The sequence below is a fragment of the Coregonus clupeaformis genome, chromosome 13 (assembly GCF_020615455.1).
Source record: "Coregonus clupeaformis isolate EN_2021a chromosome 13, ASM2061545v1, whole genome shotgun sequence".
Lineage (NCBI taxonomy): Eukaryota > Metazoa > Chordata > Actinopteri > Salmoniformes > Salmonidae > Coregonus > Coregonus clupeaformis.
Window position 1 is genome coordinate 42,136,970 of NC_059204.1, and position 12,711 is coordinate 42,149,680.

Here is a 12,711-nt window from a genome sequence, read left to right on the forward strand (position 1 = left end):
ATCAGGTAGAAAAGGCAAAAACAGCAATCGTGACTGTAGAGGTGAAGAGGGTGTCCGCATTCAAGGTCACTGGTGGTGAGTGCTCATTTGTAACTCCAAGCGCTAGTCCCATTGACTGATGTGTTGCTGGCACAGGGAAACAAGGAAGGTGTGTGTGGGTGTGTGTGTGTCCATACAGCAAGTGTGGGTGTCCGTGTCCTTATGCTTTGGGAGATGGCTTGCTGAATACTGCATTAGCCAGCTGCCATGAGGAGGTAAGAGTGATCCTCTGTGTCTGTCCCTCTACCCCTTTACCACTCTCAGCCTCTCATTCAATGACACTGTAATATTGCAACAGTCAACATCTGAGACATCTTACTCAGAGACTGCGTTTACAAAGGCAGCCCAATTCTAATATTTGTTTCACTAATTGGTATTTTGACCAACCGGCTTTGAAGAATATCTGACGGGAAAAGATCTGTTATTGGTCAAAAGACCAATTAGTGGAAAACATATCAGAATTGGGCTGTCTGTGTAAGTGCAGCCATAGAGTGTGGGTACACATACACACAATTACACAGTCACACATTGGCTCTCTCATCTTCCTGTCACTGCAGTGAGCATCCACTTCACCATTGGCAGTTAAATAGCTTGAAAAAGAACAAAATGATCTTTCATTGTTTCAAGTGAATACTTTTTAAACATTGATACATGTTTCCTTTGAACAGCTTTGTTGTTGATGGCCTTGGATTATTGAACAATATTGAACATGTAGACTCTTGGATTATACTGTATTTATATCATATTTATAGCAAGCCTATGCTGGATCACTGTGTTCTTTCTACAGTAATTAGAATGTTGATTTGGTTTGTGACTGGTGATTGTTGGTCATTGCTTGAAACACTCAGTTGGTGGTCTTTTTGTGCTAATGAAAAGCTGTTGTGTTTCCTTTTAAACAAATGAAAATCATTCCTATAATAAATAAGGACAGATTCCTCTTTAGTTGGCTCCCCTACTTCCTCTGCATATGATTTTCATTGCATGCTGATGAACGTGATTAGAAGCGTGCATAGTCTTTGCATAAACTCTCACAGATGTATAGTAAATTATTCATCCGTTGTTTGTTTATTGGTAAAAAAAAAAAACATTTTGTAAAACCAATTAATTCCTAGCTCAGTATTTATTTGTCTGAGATGTGTAATGCAAAGCGAGGCAACTACAGCAGTGCATTGGTCTCTGGCCTAAAATAAATGTGTGATTGTTGACATTTAGTTTCTAATTCCTTGAATGTAAACAGCAGTTTCCTCCTGTTTCTCTTCATCCTGCACCCGTCTACCCCCATCCCCTACTGTGACAGGCTCTCAGACAGAGAGGCTGTGCATCGATTCAGCGGCTAAAAAGGCATTTTGAATTCACATGCCATTTCACCCCCCCTCACTTTACTCCTGCAATTCCATTAACCTATCCCTCCCCTCTGGCACAACCCCCCTCTTCTAGTGCTCTCTCTTTTCACCCTGTCCCCTTTTTTCCTAACCCTTCATTTCTGGTTCATTACAGAGAGAAAGAGTGAGAGAGAGGGATGACCCCTGTATTTTTTTTTTACTTTCTGTCGCTTGGCAGTGATGTTACTCTGACCCCCACCCTTAACACCAATTATCTTCATCCTGCCCCTCTCTGCCCTGACCGACCACCAGCCCCACCCTTCTCTTTCTCTCTCTGTCCGATCAAATGAATGAAATGTAAACTAATGTTATCACTAACGGAACGTCCCTTAAACACTGATTCATTTATATGCATATTCATACATTCCCACAAATACACCAGGTGGGGCCTGCTGCGGCTGACATACTGACCCAGTTGGTCGAGGAAGTGGAGTGTGTGTGAGGCGCAGACACAGAATGAATCATGGCTGTAAAAAAAGAGGAATACATTTAGCTGGAGGGTATGAAAAAGCACTGTAGGGCCAGCACTGAGGAGAGGATGAGATGGCTGCTAAAGGTGTCAAATGTCAAATTAGAGGTAGAGGGGGAGGGTACAAAGTGAGAGGGGGTTTCAGGCGTATGCCCTTTGGTTGGTATAATTTCTAAATCATTTCCACAAAATAACGACTCATATCTGTCTCTCTGTCATTGTTAAGTGCACCTCCCCCAGTATCTGATCTACAGGGCCGTGAGCAGTTTATTAAAAAGTGAAAGTCATTCTAAATGAGCTTATAATGCTCACCCCTCTCTGGAAACAGCAGACAGACACTAATGGGATGCTGCAGTGCATCTCTGACAAGGTTAAACACAATGAGACAGACAGACAGATGGGGGATGTAGGACTGCAGGCAGTGGGATGAACTAGCCAACACAAACATATTTCTGTTCTCAAATAAATAAGCTGCCCCACCCATTAGTACTTTATAAGTAGCCTACTGTCCCTTATGAGGGCGACCGTTAAGAGGAGCTCAATGCAAGCCTGACGGTATCAGACACTGAGGCTGTGAAATGGTCGGCCTGTCTGTTGGGACGTGGAGCATTCAAAAGGATAAACTGTCATGAATTGTCGTGTCCATCTGTGATTTAGGTCAAGGCCATTTACGGGTCCGGTCAGGCAAGCACAGAGACGACGCGTGCAGTGCCACCATTTCAAAGGCAGCACAATCTACTGCATTGTGGAGACGCCACTGCTCTTATTAGCGTCCTCTCTCTCCATCTCTCTCTATTGATCTGAAGCTGAATCTCAGTCACAGTGTGGTATTCACAGTGCGTACAGTCACTGAGACCTCACAGGCCTGATGCCTTTAATAGGTTGCCTGTGTGCTGAAGCTAGCTCAAACCACTAAGGGATGCACTGTTGACTACATTCTCGCCCTTGTGCACAAACAGAGTGTCAGTGTAGCGTCATGATTACCATTGAGGTGATTCATAGTAGAGGGGAACCATGCCTAGCAAACAGTAGGAGTGCAACCTCATCGTTCACAACCAGTCAGTCCCCCCCATCATCATCATCGTTGTCTCTGCTCTCAGTTTGGGGCAGTCGTCATAACAGTTGTGCCCAACAGGAAACAGGTCAGAGGGATTTCAGAGTACACACTCCCTCCCTCTGCCAGCTAGGACTGCACTCAGTCCAAGAGTGTCAGCTGGACTGAAACCATTACAGCTGTTGTGTCGTCTTCTCAATGGACGTCTTTTTTTGACCCTATCGTGGTACAGCATATGATTGAGTTGAGGGACAGGGATTAATAGAGATGTTTGATGCAGTAAAGTAAATTCCGTTCTGGAGTGTATATCCGAATGCATTCCAGTGCCATCATCGGAGAGGTTTTCTTCTCAACAGACACACACAGCACTTCTAACCATATGTATCTATGGCAACTCCTCCAACCTTCTCCACCTCCGATATTTCCGTCCCCTATGCTCCGTGACGGAGTAAGTCGACCCAGTGGTGTGGAAAATTAGATCTCTAATTGGGAATCTTCTAGCAGGAATCCTTGATTAGTAATTTCACACGTCTTTGGAGTCTGTGGGGGATGAGCCCTGTGTTGAGAATAACTCACCACCCAGACATGCGAGTGGTAACGATAACCCACAAACAGACAGGGTGTGGTGGTGCTGGGATGCATGTCTCTCTGCAACCCCACTGTTCCCTCTACCCTATGCTTCTCTCTCTCCATTCTGCTGGTTCTCTCCTTTTCTGCTGTGTGTCTGCTTGTACCAACCTCAGGCCCTTCTATCTCGATTGTGTCTTCACTGAATGGCTATTTGGATGCTGCATGCGTGCTGTTGATATGTCTGATTTATGTTAGCCTCTGTGTGATGATTGTTGTGTTCGTATAAAAGGCCAGGCAAGACGTGTGCGCTGACTCAACACAACTCCCTGTCCCCCTCACCTCCCTGTCCCTACCTTACTATAGCAGTCCCAGTGTGACACCTTTTAATCTCCCCCCGGAAACAACAACAGCAGGAACAAGAGTCCCAAGGACGGACACAATGGACCTGCTGGGATGAATGATATCAACCTATTAATCATAGGTTGGTTGGTTTAATCATACAGTATAATATATCACACCAATAACACAGATGACATCACCAAGGCTACATAATAAACAGGTATAAAATACTTTGAACGGGTTGCTAGTTATCTGTTCATCTCAGTTCTATATAGCTCATTGGAGTGTTTCCTGTCAAGTCAAATGTTCATTTGACTTCTGGCACCAGATTTGATCAGAGTGGTTGAGGGATATTGCTCAGTCCCCTCCGGTCCTCTGAAAGGTTTGCGGCGTAACAAAATTATGATGAAAGGGGGAGGCGTGTGATTTTATTGATTGCATTGACAGACAAATTAGATATTAAAGCAGGAAATGAAAAAGGAACTCCTCTCCTCCTCCGCCCCTTTCTGGCTGTCCTGTTCCTCTGCCACGATGGCTTATTTACAACCTCGTTCCACTCCTGTTTACAGCATCGATTGACCCTGTGTTTGTTTTACCTGTCACCTAGGCCATACATCAACAGAGAGAGCGCGTGCGAGAGAGAGTGTGAAAGGGAGAGGAAGTGAGAGAGCTTTAGCAAATGGAGCGATAGTCTTGTTTGCTCATCAATTTGATTAAGATTGAAATGTGTACAGCACATTCAGAGTCAACAGAATCCGTCAGTAGTGCTGCTGTTAGTTGTCTCAGCACCAATTCAAATCGAAACATCTCAAGGGCATGTGTGCCGGCGCAGATTTACTCGCAGAAAGACGGTTTATTTATAATGCAGCGAGTGGTTTTACTGTTGTCAGTGGTGATATGGGACAGAGAGATGGTCTCACCAGTATCGCCACTCCCCATTAGTGCAGCGGAGCAGACACACTGGCCATACAGTGCCACAAAAGCATCCCTGGCCTCATTCCCTGGGGCGATCTGCTCATTTTACCCCTGACGTTCTCTCTCACTGTCCTGCCTCTCCCTCAGCCCTGTCTCTCCCTCAGCCCTGTCTCCTCTCCTCCCAACCTGCTCTCTCAGGTGACCAGCCAATGAAAAGAGGCAGATAGGAAGAGGAGAAAGGCACTTGAGTTGAGACCAGAGAATAAAAGAGATAAATAATTAAAATTATAAAAGGATGGATTTGGTGGCTTTTCTGTCTGCCCTCTCTCTGCTTCCATCTGAATCCATTCAAATCCAGACCCTTCGTGACTTAGGAGTTTTAATGCTTTTCTGAGGGGGTTTTCCCTCAAAGCCATCCATAACAATGAAGAAATGTAATATCAAAATGCAGTCAACGTTAGAGAAGGCATATTTCAATGCAAAGCACGCTGCCTATATGAAGTGTTGCCGCAAGGTATGTTAGCTATATATAGGTACATATTGTATATTTGATAAAACAATTTTTTATTCATGTTGGTATGTTGACTGTTTCACCACTGGAATATATTTTGTTCTCTAACAGATTACAGTAGATGAAGGGAATGAGAAACAACTTAAAAAACACTCTTGAGAAAATACTCTTGAGGTGGCAGATGAAATGCCTGGGTTGATGGAAGGAGCTATAGACTAACAGGAGGAGCACTGTTTACTGGACTCATTGTAACAATAAAACTGTGTGACATGACAGACAACAAAATAACAACACCAAAGCTCTGATCTGCATTTCATGAATGCCATTACGGGTGTAGGACCTTAGTTTGATCAGCCTGCTGCAGGATAACTTTCCTGCAATGCTGGACTAGGCACCGGTGGAGCGGACTGCTCTGGCTCCGGAGTGGAGCCGCTGACCGGATTTGGACTGGACCCCGGTGGAGCGGACTGCTCTGGCTCCGGAGTGGAGCAGCTGACTGGAGCTGGATCAGGCACCGGTGGAGCGGACTGCTCTGGCTCCGGCGTGGAGCCGCTGACCGGAGCTGGACTGGACCCCGGTGAAGCGGATTGCTCTGGCTCCGGAGTGGAGCAGCTGACCGGAGCTGAACTGGGCACCGGTGGAGCGGACTGCTCTGGCTCCGGAGTGGAGCAGCTGACCGGTGCCGGACCAGGCACCGGTGGAACAGGCACGGGCCGTGCCGGACTGGACACGCACCACTGGCTTGGTGCGGGGAGCAGGAACGGGCCGGACCGGGCTGGCGACGCGCACCACTGGCTTGGTGCGGGGAGCAGGAACGGGCCGTACTGGACTTGCGACGCGCACCACTGGCCTGGTGCGGGGAGCAGGAACAGGCCGGGCCGGGCCGGGCTGGTGACGCGCACCACTGGCTTGGTACGAGGGGCAGGAACAGGCTGGGCCGGGCTGGCGACGCGCACCACTGGCTTGGTGCGGGGAGCAGGAACGGGCCGGACCGGGCTGGCGACGCGCACCACTGGCTTGGTGCGAGGGGCAGGAACAGGCCGGGCCGGGCTGGCGACGCGCACCACTGGCTTGGTGCGAGGGCCAGGAACAGGCCGGGCCGGGCTGGCGACGCGCACCACTGGCTTGGTGCGAGGGGGCAGGAACAGGCCGGGCCGGGCTGGCGACGCGCACCACTGGCTTGGTGCGAGGGGCAGGAACAGGCCGGGCTGGCGACGCGCACCACTGGCTTGGTGCGAGGGGCAGGAACAGGCCGGGCCGGGCTGGCGACGCGCACCACTGGCTTGGTGCGAGGGGCAGGAACAGGCCGGGCCGGGCTGGCGACGCGCACCACTGGCTTGGTGCGAGGGGCAGGAACAGGCCGGGCTGGCGACGCGCACCACTGGCTTGGTGCGAGGGGCAGGAACAGGCCGGGCCGGGCTGGCGACGCGCACCACTGGCTTGGTGTTGAGGGCCAGGAACAGGCCGGGCCGGGCTGGCGACGCGCACCACTGGCTTGGTGCGAGGGGCAGGAACAGGCCGGGCCGGGCTGGCGACGCGCACCACTGGCTTGGTGCGAGGGGCAGGAACAGGCCGGGCTGGCGACGCGCACCACTGGCTTGGTGCGAGGGGCAGGAACAGGCCGGACCGGGCTGGCGACGCGCACCACTGGCTTGGTGCGAGGGGCAGGAACAGGTCGGACCGGGCTGGCGACGCGCACCACTGGCTTGGTGCGGGGAACAGGAACAGGCCAGGCCGGGCCGGGCTGGACACACGCACCACTGGCTTGGTGCGGGGAGCAGGAACAGGCCGGACCGGACTGGCGACACGCACCACTTGCTTGGTGCGAGAAGCGGGACTGGGTTCCTTTATAAACCCCCGCTCCTTCTGCTGCCTAACCAGCTCCTCTCGCCGTGCCTCTACACTTTCCTTCTCCCTTTTAGCCTCCTGTAGCACCTCCCTCTGACCGAATAACTCCTGCTCCCTCTGAACCAATAGCCCCCGTAACATGGTGGCCTCCTCTCCTAACCTGCAGATCCGCCCTTTAACGGCCTCCTGCTGCCTCGTTGTCCACACCGTGTGCCCCCCCCAAACATTTTCTTGGGGTTGCCTCTCGGGTCTCCGTCGTCGGCACTGTTGGCGCCGTTTCTCCTCTCCTACCTGGGCATCCTCCTTCATCGCCTTCCGGTAACGGACGGCCTCCTCCTCCGTAATTCTCCCCCAACCGAGGAGGACATCTACTAATGTAACCTCCTGTTGAATTCCCGGCGTTTGCTCCTGAACACGCTGCTTGGTCCTCGTTTGGTGGGATCTTCTGTCACGTTCGTTGATGAACGGGTCAGACCAAGGCGCAGCGTGATATGCATACATGTTGATTTGAACTGAATAAACAACGACAAAACAACAAACGAAACGTGAAGTCCAAGGTACACAAACAACATACCTAACACGGAACAAGATCCCACAACCCACTAGTGCCAATAGGCTGCCTAAGTATGGTCCCCAATCAGAGACAACGAGCGACAGCTGCCTCTGATTGGGAACCACACAGGCCAACATAGATCTATACATACTAGACTGTACAACATGGACAAACACAGCAAGGAAAATACACACCCTGACTCAACATACAAGGGTCCTCTGAGTCAGGGCGTGACACTTATTCTAAAATGGATTAAAGTGTTTTTCCCCCTCATCAATCTACACACAATACCCCATAATGACAAAGCAAAAACAGATGTTGAAATATTTGCAAATGTATTACAAATAAAAAAACTGAAATATCACATTTACATAAGTATTCAGACCCTTTACTCAGTACTTTGTTGAAGCACCTTTGCATGCGATTACAGCCTTGATTCTTCTTGGGTATGACGCTACAAGCTTGGCACACCTGTATTTGGGGAGTTTCACCCAATCTTCTGTGCAGATCCTCTCAAGCTCTGTCAGGTTGGATGGGGAGCGCCGCTGCACAGCTATTTTCAGGTCTCTCCAGAGATGTTCGATCGGGTTCAAGTCTGGGCTCTGGCTGGGCCACTCAAGGACATTCAGAGACTTGTCCCGAAGCCACTCCTGCGTTGTCTTGGCTGTGTGCTTAGGGTCGTTGTCCTGTTGGAAGGTGAACCTTTGCCCCAGTCTGAGGTCCTCAGCGCTCTGGAGCAGGTTTTCATCAAGGATCTCTCTGTACTTTGCTCCGTTCATCTTTGCCTCGATCCTGACTAGTCTCCCAGTCCCTGCCGCTGAAAAACACCCCCACAGCATGATGCTGCCACCACCATGCTTCACCGTAGGGATGGTGGCAGGTTTCCTCCAGACGTGAGGCTTGGCATTCAGGCCAAATAGTTCAATCTTGGTTTCATCAGACCAGATAATCTAGTTTCTCATGGTCTGCGAGTCTTTAGGTGCCTTTTGGCAAACTCAAAGCGGGCTGTCATGTGCCTTTTACTGAGGAGTGCCTTCCATCTGGCCACTACCATAAAGGCCTGATTGGTGGAGTGCTGCAGAGATGGTTGTCCTTCTGGAAGGTTCTCCCATCTCCACAGAGGAACTCTAGAGCACTGTCAGAGTGACCATTGGGTTCTTGGTCACCTCCCTGACCAAGGCCCTTCTCACCCGACTGCTCAGTTTGGCCGGGCAGCCAGCCCTAGGAAGAGTCTTGGTGGTTCCAAACTTCTTCCATTTAAGAATGATGGAGGCCACTGTGTTCCTGGGGACCTTCAATGCTGCAGACATTTTGTGGTACCCTTCCCCAGATCTGTGCCTTGACACAATTCTGTCTCGGATCTCTACGGACAATTCCTTCGACCTCATGGCTTGGTTTTTGCTCTGACATGCACTCTCAACTGTGGGACTTTATCTTGACAGGTGTGTGCCTATCCAAATCACGTCCAATTCATTGAATTTACCACAGATGGACTCCAATCAAGTTGTAGAAACATCTCAAGGATGATCAATGGAAACAGAATGCACCTGAGCTCAATTTCGAGTCTCATAGCAAAGGGTCTGAATACTTATGTAAATAAGGTATTTCTGCTTTTTAAATAAATAAATGTGCCAACATTTCTAAAAACCTGTTCTCGCTTTGTCATTATGGGGTATTGTGTGTAGATTGATGAGGGAAATGTTTTATTTAATCCATTTTAGAATAAGGCTGTAACGTAACAAAATGTGGAAAAAAAGGAAGGGGTCTGAATACTTTCCGAATGCACTGTGTGTGTATATATATGAGAGAGAGAGAGAGAGAGAGACACTTGGGGATATGTACAGTGGGGGAAAAAAGTATTTAGTCAGCCACCAATTGTGCAAGTTCTCCCACTTAAAAAGATGAGAGGCCTGTAATTTTCATCATAGGTACACGTCAACTATGACAGACAAATAGAGAAAAAAATATCCAGAAAATCACATTGTAGGATTTTTAATGAATTTATTTGCAAATTATGGTGGAATATAAGTATTTGGTCACCTACAAACAAGCAAGATTTCTGGCTCTCACAGACCTGTAACTTCTTCTTTAAGAGGCTCCTCTGTCCTCCACTCGTTACCTGTATTAATGGCACCTGTTTGAACTTGTTATCAGTATAAAAGACACCTGTCCACAACCTCAAACAGTCACACTCCAAACTCCACTATGGCCAAGACCAAAGAGCTGTCAAAGGACACCAGAAACAAAATTGTAGACATGCACCAGGCTGGGAAGACTGAATCTCCAATAGGTAAGCAGCTTGGTTTGAAGAAATCAACTGTGGGAGCAATTATTATGAAATGGAAGACATACAAGACCACTGATAATCTCCCTCGATCTGGGGCTCCACGCAAGATATCACCCTGTGGGGTCAAAATGATCACAAGAACGGTGAGCAAAAATCCCAGAACCACACGGGGGGACCTAGTGAATGACCTGCAGAGAGCTGGGACCAAAGTAACAAAGCCTACCATCAGTAGCACACTACGCCGCCAGGGACTCAAATCCTGCAGTGCCAGACGTGTCCCCCTGCTTAAGCCAGTACATGTCCAGGCCCGTCTGAAGTTTGCTAGAGTGCATTTAGATGATCCAGAAGAGGATTGGGAGAATGTCATATGGTCAGATGAAACCAAAATAGAACTTTTTGGTAAAAACTCAACTCGTCGTGTTTGGAGGACAAAGAATGCTGAGTTGCATCCAAAGAACACCATACCTACTGTGAAGCATGGGGGTGGAAACATCATGCTTTGGGGCTGTTTTTCTGCAAAGGGACCAGGACGACTGATCCGTGTAAAGGAAAGAATGAATGGGGCCATGTATCGTGAGATCTTGAGTGAAAACCTCCTTCCATCAGCAAGGGCATTGAAGATGAAACGTGGCTGGGTCTTTCAGCATGACAATGATCCCAAACACACCGCCCGGGCAACGAAGGAGTGGCTTCGTAAGAAGCATTTCAAGGTCCTGGAGTGGCCTAGCCAGTCTCCAGATCTAAACCCCATAGAAAATCTTTGGAGGGAGTTGAAAGTCCATGTTGCCCAGCGACAGCCCCAAAACATCACTGCTCTAGAGGAGATCTGCATGGAGGAATGGGCCAAAATACCAGCAACAGTGTGTGAAAACCTTGTGAAGACTTACAGAAAACGTTTGACCTGTGTCATTGCCAACAAAGGGTATATAACAAAGTATTGAGAAACTTTTGTTATTGACCAAATACTTATTTTCCACCATAATTTGCAAATAAATTCATTAAAAATCCTACAATGTGATTTTATGGATTATTTTTTCTCATTTTGTCTGTCATAGTTGATGTGTACCTATGATGAAAATTACAGGCCTCTCTCATCTTTTTAAGTGGGAGAACTTGCACAATTGGTGGCTGACTAAATACTTTTTTCCCCCACTGTATGTGTTAGGCCACAGGGGTATTCACTGATGTTAATTACACAGACGGTAGAGAGACCAGACGCCAGGTCCCCTTGATGATGGCTGCTGTTTGTTTCTCTCTGTCTCTCTCTCTCTCTGCTCCACTGGGGTGAGCCTTCCGTTGGTACACAGGTGACCCCTATCACCAAGAACACCCAAAAAATAATCAACACAAGACCAGACCCCTCCTGTCTTTTACTGCCTTTCAACTCTAAACTAAAATGTCTCCCTGCTGCACATACAGTATCCCTCCTGCCGCCCTCCCACCTCCCCTCTTCCTCACTAGGAGCAGCCCCATGCTGCGACCCAGCAGTGGTACAACACCCTCCAGGGGCCACCAGGCCTGCTAACAGACTGACGACACTCCCTCTCCCCATGCTCAGCTAGCTACCTCCCTCTCCCCATGCTCAGCCCAGGCTCTATCCATGCTTACACCAAAATAGAGAACACCTACTCTACTGCCACGTCCATGTCTGACACAGGATATCTTGGGACCAGTTCCCTCGACCCAGATTAAGCTTACTCTTCAACTAAAACGTATCCTGTCCTGAATGGGGAGACTACCTTCTCCTTCTTCCTTAAGGAAAGGATGGTTAGAAGGTTATCCCCAGTCTAGTGATACACCATGCATCTCCCACTCAAAAGTGTACTCCATATGTAATAGACACAAACACTCTGGGAGCCCATGGAAAACACACAACATGAGTCCATAACACTCTCGCTTTCCCCCTGGAGACAGAGGCTCTCTGTAGATATGAAGTCCACACACTAAAAGGCTGGACTGACGACACCACTTAATGCCCAGACAGAGTGCCTCTCTCTCATGCTGTTTGCTCTGGCCTCTGTGGTGGATGGGGGTCCTCTGACTGTAAATATTGAGTGTATGAAGTGCTAACGCCCACAGCAAGACTGCCATTAATCACAATGACTAATGGCCACAAAGTAATTGATTGTTTTGGAATCACATTGATAAAGCATGACATGTTAATAACTAATCCTTAACACCATTATGGCTTTCTGTAAAAATATGCAGAGGAAGGTATTTTTAAAGCAGAAAATAATGCCTTGAATATACAATGTTTGGCTAATGCGTTGTTCAGAGTCTATATGAAAGGTGTTGCATTTTTTTTAAAGCGTAGAGATAAATAATGAACAGACCTTGTGTTCATCACATGCCCATTACTGATCAGTCTGTAGCTAAACGTGGCGTTTGACGTCATCGAACACAGTGACTGAAATATCATTGAATGCAGGGGCGGCCTGTTCAATAGGGCGATATGGGCGACGCACTGCCAAACGGGAAAAGGAAGGGATTTTTTTTCTAATCAATTATATCACGGCAACAGTAGTTATCAGTGTTGTAATCTATACGTCTGATCTGCCACAGTGCCACACTGCCACTAAATGTCGAATCAGGCTAAAGTCGTGCTTCAAATGGCTCCCCCCCCTTTTGGGGCGATTTCAGTCAGGTTGAAAATCGCCCAGAAGTCTGTAATAGACTCCCATGTAAAATCTATTTTTTCAAATTTCAGAGCCTTCAATACAATCTCAATGGGTGTCTGTGGGCTT